The sequence below is a fragment of the Felis catus genome, chromosome B3, assembly GCF_018350175.1.
Source record: "Felis catus isolate Fca126 chromosome B3, F.catus_Fca126_mat1.0, whole genome shotgun sequence".
Classification (NCBI taxonomy): domain Eukaryota; kingdom Metazoa; phylum Chordata; class Mammalia; order Carnivora; family Felidae; genus Felis; species Felis catus.
Window position 1 is genome coordinate 66,249,834 of NC_058373.1, and position 15,067 is coordinate 66,264,900.

Sequence of the window (15,067 nt, forward strand, 5' to 3'; positions counted from 1 at the left end):
GTGTAAATAATAGGGAAATAGCGATTTTTTGGAAGTATGTTATAAACCTTTAACATGTATGGAACTGTGCCTCAGAATTCTTACTGACATCTGTAAGAAGGAGGGAAATTTAATTTCAGTTCACTTATTTTACAGTTAAACCCCTTAGCTTCCTTGACTGCAGATTCTTTGTTCTGTCTATCCATTTTGCAGGAATATATGGATGCTTGCTCTCTTTCAGACGCGGTGTGAGGCTCTGGAAATAAAAAGATAGATCGTGTGTCTATTTCCACAAGCAAGCAGCTCAGGATCTAGTAGGAGAAACATCTGAACAGACAAGCACAGTAGGGTGTAATTTGAAAAAATGACTAATGGTTATAATACAGTTATGATGTGTCAGGCACCATGCTAGATCCTTCACTTAGATAATTTCATTTAATCCTAACAACCTAGTTGCTGAATCTAGACTCACACTCAGGTCTTCCTGAAACCAAAGCGGTGTTCTTTACCACCGTACCCCACTGCTACTTCACAGTAAGTGCAAGGCAAAGGTTTAGGACCAAGTGTTGTTGGAATATCCAAGAGGGGCCCTTGACCTAGTTTGGGGGGTACTTAGGAAAGCTTTCTGGGGGGCAGATGTTGCTGTATGAGCTAGAAGGCTGGAAGACAAGCCCACAGTCCCTTGGCGAGCACGGAACAAAACGGAGATGTGGTGGAGGGATGGGCTGGGTTCTGGAAATTACTCTTTGTTTTCTTCAGTATTAAAAGCACAGTTATAGTATAGACCATTTTACACTACATTACCTAGAATATAACAATGCAATTTCATTTACAGTCATGCTTAGTGTTCCTAACTAACACCAGAAAATTCCAAATAAAATCTCATGTCTAATCATTGTCCCCATTTTTGTGTAAAAGATTTCAAAAGCCTGCAGCCTCAGGCAGTGTACTTAAGAGGGATTGTTACTCAACTGATCACGGCTGCTTCTGATTCCTTCTCCAACGTATATTTACCCAGAAATGTCACATGGGATTTTGCATTTATATAATGCTTTTTAGGGCAATGAAAACCCAATAAAATCAGTCGGCTTATTTAATGTTCAAAGTGTTTAATAAGCTTTTTTTTTGAATGAACCATTTAAATGAGTTTTTTTTTCTTTTTTCATTAATTAACTCACCAGTGCACCAAATACGTATCAGATAAATGAGTTGATAGGGTCCCCGGTTTAGTTGGAGATGCAATACGGAAAGCACTAATTAGGCAGGCAAGGGCTCCAGATAATTAAATAGTGATTAATAGATTTTTGTGCTACCAAAATTAAAAGTAACTAATTGGTTGAAAAAATATTTAAAATTGCGTGCTTGGAACTTACATGTTGAAACACGATTCTGAGGGGTACTGAGATTTTGTTGGTTTTGTGACGAGTGAAGGTTTTAATTTTTTACTGGTTTTTTTCCCCTTCTGATATCTTGTGTCAAAGTGTTCCCGTGTTAATAGTAGAATATAATGGAAGTTTATGCAATTAAATACAGCAAGAGAGTTTATAGACCATTTATCATTGGATATGGGTCATATACTGTGAATTTCAGAAAATAAAAGGGAATTCCATTTGTCGCCCACTCTTGCCTGAAGCTCACCTAATGAAATCTTTCTCACTCATAGAATTAACAGTGTATCCAGCTGAAAAGTATTTAACATTCTCTGTGCATACTAAGCATGCAAAAGTAGAATAAAACCTTGCATCCTTACAGGGGATTTTTGTTGCTTTTTCTTCAGCCTAAATTAGGCAGCTCTTGTTCATTTAGTGCTTTTGAAAGGAGCTGAACTTTTAAAATTCTGAACTGTCAGTCCCCATCATTTCATTTGACAGCTGACACTTTCAGAGTGAAGAACACACAAATCATGTGGGTAGAGTGAAATGCTGCTAATAAATGCTATTGTTTTTCTTGATGGAAAAGGAGCACCTTAAACAACTGTTTGCAGATCCAACGGGTTTGTTATGATGCAAAATGCATGTTTGACTGTCACCATTTTTGTTTACTACATGCAGAGCATAAAATTGCTGATAAAAAAATTGAAGAAACATAAGGCCAGATTCATTAAGAACCATGCTTTTCTCCTCCCCGCCCACCTTTACACCCCACTCTCCCATTTTAATGTGATAAACATTGAGTCTTCCTTCATTAAAGCCTGAAACTAATAAATAATGTATGGTTCTTGAGATAATTACAAGATTTCTGTATTTATGGAAAACAAGAACTCGGGAAATTTGTTTGTCTGCTTATACTCTGCTTGTTAAGCTAGGGAACTTGTGAAAATTGGCTCTACCATTTTGAAATTTTGTTTAAGAGTGTCCGTGATAGTTTTAGAGGCTTTATAGTTTTGTTTTCTAGCATTAGGCTTCTGAGGCCAACCTTATGAGGCTTGTGGTTAAGTTTGAAGGAGTCACCTTCCTGATACAGAAAATCTCAGTATGTTGTTCCGAGCTATTGACCTGACCAAACTATATAGAATGACATATCATACTTTATTGAAATCTTGGTTAACATTAGTTAATATACTTCTAGCAGGAGGATCATTCCTATTGTTTCATACGCACCTGCTATAGGGAAAGATAGACAGATGGCTTGAGAAAAAATGTTTTGCTTACCTCGTGTATATTATCACTCAAAACACTTTTACCTCTTAAAGATTTTATAAATATTGCTATGAAACTTAATGAATATCTTTGACTATCTTAGGAACCTCAGTAAGATGTCTAAAAGATTGAAATTAGATCTTATCCAAATAATGAACTAGAAAGGTTATAGTATGGGATATGATGGTTAATTTTAAGTCTCAGTTTGACCAGGGGTACCAGATCTTTGGTCAAAACTTATTCTGGGTATGTCTGTGAGGTTGTTTTTGGGTAATATTAATGTTTGAATCAGTAGACTGAGTGAAACACATTATCCTCCCTAATATGGGTGTGTCTCATCAAACCAGTTGAAGGCCTAAATAGAACAAGAAGTCTGACCCTCTCTTAAGTGAGAGAGAACGTCTCATGCCTGACTGCTTGAGTTGAGATTTTGAACTTTTTCTGCCTTTGGACTCGAAACATCAGCTCTTCTTGAGTCTTGAGCCTACAGGCTTTTAGACTAGATCTTACACCGACAGGCTTGCTTGGTTCTAAGGCCTTTGAACTCAGGCTGGAACAAACCCTTGGCACTCCCACTCTTCAGCTTCCAACTACAGATCTTGGGGCTTCTCAGTTTCCATAAGTGCATGAGCCAATTCCTTATAATAAATCTCTTTCTATATACATACATCCTGTTGGTTCTGTTTCTCTGGAGAACTGTGATTAATTCATGGGGTCAAAATTATGAAAAAAAAAACATAGTAGTGCGAAAAGTTCAGGAGCGGTTCATATTTCTTTTTTTCTTTTTACATAATGACTTTTAGTTCTCAATGCAAACAGTAGGAAAAGGAAATTATTTTCAATATTGTTTCTTACTGATGAACTGATGAAGATAACTCACTTAACTGTCTAGACAGGAAGCATACACACATACAGATGAAAACATTAAAAAGCTCATTACCACATGGCCTTGAACAATGCTAACATCTTCCGCACATATTTATGTCATGTGATATAAAGTACAGTTGATTGAGAAAGTGCTCAATGGAGAATCCAGTAAATTAGTCCTAGTGGCGTTCTACATATAATTTTCTAGTGCCTCAGTGTATCTCTAAACAAGAAAATGCTCTTATGGAAAAGTGACCTTTAAATTCAAGGAATATATGCACCAGATTAAGGACGTAATCTCGTGGTTTTCATAGGAGAGCATAGAGGGCCCGTGTGCCCCACTGGGAAACAGAAAGCTCCTTTTGGAGAAGCCATTGCTCTGTTTTCTCGTTTCACTGCTCTGACCTCTCCTCCAGGTTTCCCTTAAAATGTGTTCCACTTTGAGTCACCATCTCCACTGTTTGCCTCCTCACCTTCTCAAAACCAACAGATCAGAAGTCAATGGGTCCTTTTTAAAATTCATGACTGTCCTAGGATGTATGATTCCCGGGACAGCCGTGGCAAACAACCAGTCTTACAGATGGATAATATCCAGAATGTTATTCTGTGGCTAAGATTTTACCGGAGTTCCCCTTATGCCCACAAATAGGCAGTTTGCTTGGTTTGTCATTCCCTTCCGAAGGTACTTAGGAGGGGTGGAATCCTAGAGTGAGCAGTTAAGTTCCTCCGTGTGAGAGCACAAGCGAATTAAAGTTCCAGTGACTCAAGTCTCAGAGGCAATTACAAAGGTTTTCAGTAGTTAAACCAAGGTAACTTGCAAAGAGCCCAATTCCATTGCTGACTTGATCTTTAAATCAATATGTTTCCACGGACATTATATATGATAGCATATGTAGGCCTGGAAACAAGAAACTGAGACCTCAGAACAGATTTAAAGGGGAGAAAGCGAGTCTTTATATGAGGCTGGATTTTCAAGTATTATCTAGGGCAAAAGTTTTTTAAAATCTTAAATTACCTGTCACTCTCTAGCAGAGAACAGTTCCAGAAACTCGACTTGGCTCTTACGTAGTCACTCCACATAATGTCAGAGACCCCTGGAAGGGTGCTTTCAAAGATATATTGCAAATTGTTATGCAATTCCCTACTCCTCCAGCCAGGAGAATTAGGAATTTGGGAGAGTTTTTTTTTTTCTTTTTTCTTTTTCTTTTCTTTTCTTTTTTTTTATATGTGAGGTAGGGGAAAGAGAAGGTAAAGAATTGACATGAAAATTTATTTTTAAGGACACTAAAACCTGGGCAGTTTTTTACTGCATAGCCACAGGATACTGGCTAAAATACTTCGAAAAAAGGAAGTAGAGGGACTGAACTAATAGCTAAAGAGAACAGGTTCTGGAAAAAAAACCCTTTCGATACAGTCTACGGAGAAGCACATCACTGGTCTCAGGGATTATACATCATCACTGGCCTCAGATTCTTTCCAATTTCACTGGAAGGCCTGAGAAGCAAGGAGATCAGATCTAGCCACTGCTAAATGGCCAGTGTAGTTGGTGTGACTATTACATAGTTGGCACACAATGAAAAACCAGTTAGTAGAGCTCTTTGAACCCTGACTGGGGCAGAACGCCCGTTTTGTGGGTTGCAGTTGAGTCAATGTCTTTATAAGTGGTTCACATGCTTAAAAGCTTAGGCTTTGGAGGGAAACACGCTGGAGTTCAAATCCTAGCTCCACAGTTACTAGCTGGGTGCCCTGAAAAATTGACTCCATCTCTTTAGGCTCCATTTCTTCACCTGCTAAATGAGTTTCATAATAGTTATTCACCTCATACTGAATGAGATTCTGTGCGGAACCTGCTTAGCAGACCTGGCACAGCGCAGGTACGCAGTACAGTTTAGCTAATTAGTTACATGCAGAAACTAAGAAATGGAAGTTGGTATGATCATGGTAAACATAATACAGAGTATTTAGAGTAAGACTTCCCTGAAAATCAGAATTGGCTTCATGCAGCTGAAACACTCTATCTCTAGCACATGGAGTTAAAAACAAACAAAAAACGTTAAAAAACCCCAAACCTGTTTCATTTTTATTTTTATGAATAGTGAAAACACTGTGTGTGTGTGTGGGGGGGGGGGGTGGCGGCGCATTCTAAATGTTTTCTAATGGCTATTAAAAATGGACAAATAGGGGCGCCTGGTTGGCTCAGTTGGTTGAGCATCCAACTTCGGGTCAGGTCACCCTTTGTGAGTCTAAGCCCCGCATCGGGCTCTGTGCCGACAGCTCAGAGCCTGGATCCTGCTTCAGATTCTGTGTCTCCCTCTCTCTCTCCCCTCCCCTGCTCATGCTCTGTATCTCTCTCTCAAAAATAAATATTAAAACAATTAAAAAATAAATAAAAAAATAAAAATGGACAAATATAAACTATGGAGTATTCTTGGACAAGAGTGATTCACTGAGCGTTCCTCTAATGTGAACATGTATTGCAATCTTTATAAACTTAAACGGAATTGATAACAATACTTGAAAATAAGACATCATGAAGCCTCGTTCTCAAGTGACTTTAGGTTGTGTGAATGAACCTTTTGTCAGTGAAATAACAATAAGGATGTTATATCTCTCTTCCATTCACAAAGCCTAAGGGGGGGAAATACCCAAGTATCAGAAACATATGGTTTTAAAATTCTGTGGCTGAGCCTGCAACACTGATGGAGATTTATGTAAAGAGATAAAAATCTGTGCGAGGACTGTCACAAGCTGTTTGGGTGAACAGAGCCATTGCTGCTAACCCACTGTTGATATTCTTCAATGGTTTGCGATGAGAACCACCTGTAAGCCAGACAGGTTTGGGACTGGTGAAAATTATCAAGGGATCCTGGTCAAAATAATGTCAATAAGATGGGTCAAGAGAGGTTGATTAGTATCAATGAATCACAGGGTGATGGAAACCTCAAAGACAAAGAATGCAGAAACAGGTGTGACTTCTTTGAGACGTGTGGCAGGAGTATGTTTCTGAGGAATGAGAGTATCACTCAGTGGCATTCTAGAAAATTGGGATTCCAGGGTCCATTCACCTTTCATATTATTTACCCTAATTATGCCAGGCATAAAGTGGTCAGGAGACTCCACAGTTTCAGAAAACATATGGTATTGAGTATAGAAAAGCCAAATTTTGAGGTGAAGAACTTTCTGGAACAGACAGCAGTCTCCATTACTGTCTTGGAGGACTGTCTTTCAGGACAAGTTGAGGGGCGGAGCGGATACAAATGTGTCAGCTCTTTTATACTTGCCCAGGGGAGTTTCTAAACCTTATCTCCTTTGACCCTTATGCCATAGGGTGAAGGAAGTCTCGATCAGCCAAAAACCTTGATACACTGTTTTGTTCTAGATGAATTTGATGAGGCGTAGTGAAAATAAAGCTAGATAGAAATAAAATGAATTAAATCAAATCTCTTCTGAGCATTTGATTCTCAAAACTTCTGGTCTCATTCTTGGCAGACTCACATTAATACATTTTTTCTAGATATTTATTAAATGGTTGAAGTACTTTGGTGTTTATATGGCGGTGGTGGAGTGTGATCGGAGAAAATTCCTAACCGAAGAGTTTTAGGGAGGAGAAATGCATGTTAATAATTAACCTTAAAATGGGGCGCCTGGGTGGCACAGTCGGTTAAGCGTCCGACTTCAGCCAGGTCACGATCTCGCGGTCCGTGAGTTCGAGCCCCGCGTCAGGCTCTGGGCTGATGGCTCGGAGCCTGGAGCCTGTTTCCGATTCTGTGTCTCCCTCTCTCTCTGCCCCTCCCCCGTTCATGCTCTGTCTCTCTCTGTCCCAAAAATAAATAAATGTTGAAATAAAAAAATTAAAAAAAAAAATTAACCCAAAACAAAATACTGTACTAGCTGGGTGGAGAGGGAGCTTTGTGTAAGGGTCAAGTACATGAGCTCTGTAAGCAATGGCCTGGTTCTGTCACTTATTAGCTGGATAGCATCAGGCAAGTTGTCTTACTTTCTTGGTACCTCAGTCTCCTCCTTGGTAAAGTAGCACCTATAATAACATGACTAGCACACTTACCATAATGCCCAGCATATACTGAGAATTCAAAAATGGTAGCTATCATTCTTAATCATTGTAAGCTGCATGCTAAGATCAGGGACATAATGGAAGACTTGAAGGCATGTCATTGGATCTGATTTCTGAAAGACCGAGATTTCAACTTTGGGAAGTAGTGTGGCATAGTTAATTAAAACAAAGTGAAACAAATGAAAGAAAAATCTTAGACTTTGATGTTAAAAAACTTGGTTCGGTGTCCTATTTCTGGTCAGTTTTTATTGGCTTCCTATTATATGCCAGATCCTGGGTATGTCACTTAACATGTGAGCTTCAGTCTCTGGATCAGAAAGTTGAAATAAAGAGCATAATCTGTTTCTCATGGTTCCTGCCATGAAGAGAAATGTAACAATGTTTGAAGAAAACACCTTGTGATCTGAAAATTGTTATTACTATTACAATTATTACTTCAGGATGTACAGAAAGGATAGGAAAGAGGTAAGAGACTAGTGTGAATTAAAGACTTAGAAGTATAATGGCACACAGAATGTTCAGGAAGTGACCAAAAGGTAGGTATAGATGGGAATGTAAAGGTATGGAAGGAAGTACTTTGATGGAGTACTTTATGGGAGGTCTCGATACTGGGCTCAGGGTTTGGGCTTTATTTTATGCCCAACAGGGAATCAGTGAAGGTTTTGAAAGAGTATTATATATTCTAGAAAGATTATTCTACACTTTATGTTACAGCGGTCTGGGAAAGTGCCCATTGGTACATTATTAGTGAGGCGATCATAATATAGTTTTATCCCTAAGCACTGGTCGCCATCTTATTTTTGTTCCCTCCCTTTTCCTGGCTCTGGTCCATGTCATTCTTTGACAATCCTTCAGTAATTCTCAGCCTGAGGTGTACATCATAATCTTCTATGGACATTCAGAAATACATTAATGCCAAAGCTTTGCTCCAGACTACTGAATTCGCATCTGGATGGTAGGTCCCAGGCTATGCGTTTGAAAAGTCACTACAGGTGATTCTGTATCCAGACAGGACTGAAAGCTTCCTTTTGAACTTTTGAACGTTTCCTCTGTGCAACAGGTCCTTACGATATAGTGAGGAGTTTCTTTAACTTGCAAGAAATATGCATATGTTCTGGTGGTCTATTGTTAAGATTTCCGTGGAAATAAGAAAGAGAGGAATCTTGCCACTTGGTCACAGCTCAGGGAAACCAATAGCAGGGCACTGGGCAGTATGGTACAAAGAGAAACCACAGCATGCTTAGGTGTCCAGATGACTGGATCGTAGTTCGGAGGCAGGAGGGTGACTGAGGACTCAGCTATGTGGCTGAGTAGTCAGCAGGGGTCCAGGAGTTCTTTCTCACGTTGTACTGTGAATATGATTCAGCTACTGTTCCAGCCCCTGCTATTTCTCTGAGTGAATTTCAACCCCAGCTTTTACTACCAATTCCCTGACTCTCTTCTATACCCTCAATGGAAATTCCAGAGAGAGAAAATTGGACTGCTCCAGTCACCCCTATTGCATCATCTGCCCTTGGTCAGGTGCTTTCTTTTTGGTCAAACCAGTTGTGATTGGTTGGCAGGGTCTCATAGAGTGGGATGGATGTGGATAAGAATTCCTGCAGGAGGGATCTGGGCTTTCCAGAAGAGAGCTGTTGAGTAACAGTATTTATAACTAACCTTTAGTTAGTACTTGTGGCATTGCTGTAAGCATTTTACAAGTGTACGAAGTAATTCCATTTTCATAACTTACATAGCTTACTTTTTAAATTTAATTAACAAATATAAACTTTATATAAATATTGATTTATATAAACATTTATATATATACTGCCAGGTATATATATAACCATCACAGACAGTCACCATCACAGATAGTGTCCTAAGTATGTTATAATTATTAACTCATTTAATGACAACTTATGAAGTCATCAATCATTATCTTCTCATTTTAAAGTCAGAGACAGAGTCGTAGAGTTAACACCATTTCAGAGTCAGGTGGCTAAAAGTGGCCACTCTGAGATTTGAATCCAGGTATTCCGGGCACATGTCTACCTGTTGTACCATTTTTGGAATCTGTTTCTTTACCCAGTAAGATAACTCCAGGTACTAAAAGAATGTTTGACCTGTTATGCATTCTAGGCTGATCTATAGAGTGGTATGAGGATGGACAGGTAGGTTGGTACCTGCTTCTCAGTGAACTCTTGATCTTCTGAGTCTATATCCGGTGCTCTTTTCTTTTTTTTTTTTTTTTAATTTTTTTTTAATGTTTATTTATTTTTGAGACAGAGAGAGACAGAGCATGAACGGGGGAGGGCCAGAGAGAGAGAGAGGGAGACACAGAATCTGAAGCAGGCTCCAGGCTCTGAGCTGCCAGCACAGAGCCCGACGCGGGGCTCGAACTCACGGACCGTGAGATCATGACCTGAGCCGAAGTCGGACGCTTAACCGACTGAGCCACCCAGGTGCCCCATCCGGTGCTCTTTTCTACCATATTCTTTTCTTTTTTCTTTCTTTCTTTTTCTTTCTTTCTTTCTTTCTTTCTTTCTTTCTTTCTTTCTTTCTGTTTATGTATTTATTTTGAGAGAGAAAGAGAGAGAGAGTTTGAGCAGGGAAGGGGCAGAGACAGAAGGAGAGAGAGAGAATCTCAAGCAGGCTCCATGTTGCCAGCTCGGAGCCTGACTTGGGGCTCAAACCCATGAACTATGAGATCACAACCTGCGCTGAAGTGAAGAGTCAGTTGCTCAACTGACTGAGACACCCAGGTGCACCTCCACCGTATTCTTCCTGCTTTAAAGTTCTATGTCTGGCACTAGATGCTCAAGAAATATCTATTAAAGAAATGTGGTATGAATAAACGAATAAATGAATGGATGAATAACTATATAAAGAAGTGAAATTTCAAATAAAAAACAATTGTTGGGGTTTGAAGGAAGTTGAAAAGAATCTTTGGCTGAGTGAAAAATCATGTAATTGATAATCCCAATATTCAGAAAGAGCATTAACTTTGCCCCGTAGCTCAGAAGACTCCAATGAGACCTGACCAAAGTGTTTTCAAGATTTTGCTCCTAATCTTAGTTTGTAGAATTGGACCAATCTGACACCCCAGAATGTAGGTAATTGTTGCTGCTATTTCAGCAAAACAGTTATGAGAATCAGTCATTGTTTAGTATTTTTTTGTGAGTCTTGAACCATAGTAATAAGTAAATAAGTAAGTAAAGAAAGAAAGAAAATTAAAAAAAGAAAAGAAGAGGAGAAAAAGTTAAGTAAGATCTTACCAAGTTTGCAACAATAGGCATAATGGTATTTGATGGGGTTTTTATTTTCTTCATGCATTTTTTAAAGGAAAAAAGTAAGGACTAAAACAATTCAAAGACTCTTTTGGAATATATTCTTCAAAAATATATTATGAAGAGAATATATTTTTGGTCACTAAGCAAGGCCAGGATAACATTATCAGTAAAAATGGGATGCACACACTGAAGAGGGAAACCAAGAGCAGTGACAGACTGGTTCTACTACGTGGCTATAGAGGAAGCTCCAGACAGAGGGAAGAGACTAAGAGCCGCAGATGTGCAATAAACAATCACAAGGGACTAAGTGGAAGCTTGATGCCAAATTAAACCTGTGTACGAACCTTATTTGTTTCCTTGCAGTTAAGGGGAGGCAACGCCATTCGAAGAGACAAGCTACATAAGGCAGGCTCGTACAAACTGGAGTCAGGGATTCTAATCAGCAAAGGTTTTTGTGGCTTTCCCTCTTAAGAACTGGATCTAGACAGCTCTGTTACATTAAATACGTTGCTTCTAATCAGTTAGAGAGGAAGAGCCTACGGAATGGTCACACGAAACATTCTGACAATGTCACATGATGCCTGAAGATTATGCCCTACTTTTAAATGAGAGAAAAAGAACATTTCTCCATCCAAGAACTGCTTCTCTGATTGTCCTACCTTTATGGTGCAAGCTTATGAACACAATATATAGGGTACTAAGAGACTCATGTAACGGACTTATGTTATAGAATACCCTGTATGGTTTATATTTATTCTCTTTCAATAAATCGAGTTTTACTTTTAATTCTGTGAAACAGTGTCATTTCAGTTTATTTACACACATTTCTTTCAAGAAAATCAATTCATCCTGGATATCCCTTTCCTGTACAAAACCCTTCCACATTACTTTCCTTCTCTTAATTTCCTTTCTTTTCCCCAACCCACTCTCCAACTGTGGCCAAGATGTAGACTATAACAAAATGGAAACATACAATAAATCTGGTTTGTAACTGAGATTCTAAAGAGACACATGTACTCATACCTTTCTTTTAGCAAGATGGTAATAACAAAATGCACCTTGAGTATAAGAAAAGACTGGAGGAATAGAAATCTTCTATTGGAATTTCTCAAAATCTATCTTTTGAAATTAATTCAAATGGAAAAAAGATTTCTATTTGATTCTATTTTCTATTATTTCAATAGATTAACTTATTTACTGTTATATTTTATAAAGGTGCCATGCGTATTATCTAAACCATTTTTATAGTTTCTCCTACCAGGGAAGGAACACTGGTTTTCCTAATCACTTTATAACCTGGGGAGTAGAAGCAGAAAGAGCTAAAATGATATACTTAATATATAAGACAAAAAATGTTTGATTATTTTGTTCAACTTAGTATGTAGTGATTGCCATAGACCAGTTTTTCATATCAAGTCCCCATTCTTTGATAAATTTATTAATTAAAATTATTATTTACAGATAATACAGAATAAGAATGATTTCCTTGGTGATGATTTATCATTTTTTAAGATGAAACTAGTTTTAACTTTCCAGAAGTCATCTTTAGATTATCACGGAGGCAGTGGATGTGGTGCCTGAAAGCTAAGTCCCCAAATCTGGAGGTGATGTTGATGGACGGTGGGGTGAGGAAGACATTTGGATGAGTTTCAGTTATAGCAGGAGTTCTGACTCTCTTTTGGAAATTTGGCAAACTTCAGAGAGTGCTACTTGTTAGTTGTGTTTTGCATATGTGACATCAGTTGAGCAGGCTTAGATCCTAGTGGTAGGTCTCAACATGCCTTGGTTTGGTAAAGTGTCCCTCACCACATTTTTCATGTCTTTTGGCTCTTGATTTTGGCTGAGTCTAACCATACAACTTACACAAGTAGGAAGTGTCCTTGTAGCACAGCCAAATAACTAAGCTATTTGGTAATAAGTCAATAATAAGTCAAATTAATAAGGAAGAATACGGTGTTGGAAGAGAATTTGCGTTAATGAATTTTGCTTTTAAAATCTCAGTGGAGAGTCTAATGGTAAAACCCAGTCAAACCAACCAACCAACTGAGCCACCTAGGCGCACCTAGAACTCTAAGATAATTTTATGAAGCTAGAAAAACTACTAAGGCTTGTCATTGACATGGATTTATTTATTTATTTGTTTGAAAAGCTTGTATGTGCATGCGTGTGTGTGTGTGTGTGTGTGTGTGTGTGTGTGTGTGTGTAGAAAAGGTGGTGGGATAAGTTAACTATTTTTGAGTTGTTGGTTCTCCTAAAACTCATGTTTATTATTGACAGGGTCAAAAGAAAATATAAGATGGATTTTTCTGCCCCATCTGGCAGCTTCAGTTCAGCAGAAATGAGAGCTAAACACAGCTGTGAAGACAGAAGGCTGAGGAGCAGCGTTCTGTTAACACTTGGGACAACTCTTAGTCATTGTTCACAATGACTCCCGCGAATGGGACAGTGAAAGTCCTGTGGCCTTTAGCATGGAAACAGCATCACCAGCTGTCAAGGATTTCTGAATTTTAAGGGAACAAACAAAATGATTCATGAGGTTGGGCAAAATGGAAAAATATTAATTTTCTTTGGGCTGGACAGAGAGAGAGGAAAGGGTTAAGCATGAGTCGGAGATTTCCAAAGCTAAGGGTGCCTTAATTCCTATATAACATTTTCTTTCTTTCTGTTAATTATCATATTTAGCAAAGTTTTCTCTGTTTCTTAATTTTACTAAATATGGCATTTAGAATGGCCCTTTTGGTGTTCCATGATTTAAAACTTCTAAGTTGTTAGGAGATATTTTTGTCTTTCTTATTTAACATTATGAAAATGATTGTTTTGAAGGTATGAGAAAAAAATGTTACAGAAAGGTGGTCCCTACACCTCACTTCACTCCTACTTGGATTGACTGCTTTCTTTTTCCCTTCCTCCCCCCCTTCTTTCTTTCATTCTTTCCTTTCTCTCTTCCTTCTTTCTGTCCTCTTATCCAAAAATGTACAAAGCATGCAAGACATATGTCAATGACATATGTCAATATTTTATTAATAAATATTTCAACAACTGATGTATAAATCATGAGTTAGTCATTTGCCTTTTATTCATTTATCTTTTCAGTGTTGAATTTTTCTTAATGTATCATTTAATATTTATTTTTTTGTGTGTTTATTTATTTATTTATTTTTTGAGAGAGAGAGGACTGGGGAGGGGCAGAGAGAGAGGGGGAAAGAGAATCCCTGGCAGGTGCCATGTTCAGTATGGAGCCCAGTGTGGGGCTCGATCTCACAAAGTGTGAGATCATGACCTGAACCAAAATCAAGAGTCAGACGCTTAACTGACTGAGTCACTCAGGAGCCTCCTTAATATATTATTTTGGTTTTAGGCTTTCTCATTTTTTTTTGAAGAGATGAAGGTTTTTTTTAATGTTTATTTTTTTACTTTGAGAGAGAAAGAGAGAGAGAGAGAGCAAATGAGCACAAGCTGGGGAGAGGCAGAGAGAGAAGGAGACCCCACACTGTGGGGGGCCCCACACTGTCAGTGCAGAGACTGACTTGGGGCTTGATCTCATGAACTGTGAGATCATGACCTGAGCCAAAATCAAGGGTCAGATGCTCAACTGACTGAGTTACCCAGGTGTTCCTAGACTTTTTAGTTTTTAAATATAAATATTTAAAATTATTAAAAAAATAAATATTCAATGCTTTGCTACCCAGACTTTTGCCAATATGTACACTTTAGCTGGGATTCTTATGTGGCTTCAGTATAATTCATGATAATAATGATATGGCCAGATTCTAAATCAAGTTTGGAATTGTGGAAGATTCATGTGTGTCCATTGTGGTTATAGTGTTATTATTGTTTATTATTTTGCAGTCATCTGAAAACTGGAAATCCAGGTGTGACATATATAAATAACTAAATAAAAGTTGGGGCACCTGGGTGGCTCAGTTAGGCGTCCAACACTTGATTTTGGCTCAGGTCATGATCTCATGGTTTGTGAGATTGAGCTCCACGTTAGGCTCTGCACTGACAACGCGGAGCCTGCTTGAGATTCTTTCTCTCCCCCTCTCTCTACCCCTCCCCTGCTCATGCTTTCTATCTCTCGCTCAAAAATAAATAAATAAACTTAAAAAAAAAAGTTGATTAGAAGGCTTCATTCTCCTTCCATGCCAGGCAGTCTTTTTCATATAAATATTTTGAAGCATTTTGCAAAGGATAGCATTCTCTTCTTACTGATAGAGTGAGTAGCCAAGATACCAAGT

At 38.4% G+C, this 15,067-nt stretch overlaps 1 long non-coding RNA gene across 1 annotated transcript in view; it reads left to right on the plus strand.

Moving 5' to 3' along the window:
- Nucleotides 1-13,883, plus strand: part of LOC111560837 — a 60,384-nt gene extending 46,501 nt beyond the window's left edge. Inside the window, exon 3 of the long non-coding RNA XR_002742977.2 lies at nucleotides 13,107-13,883. This is a non-coding gene — a long non-coding RNA (uncharacterized LOC111560837). The remainder of the gene's footprint in view (nucleotides 1-13,106) is intronic.
- Nucleotides 13,884-15,067: the final 1,184 nt, after the last annotated feature.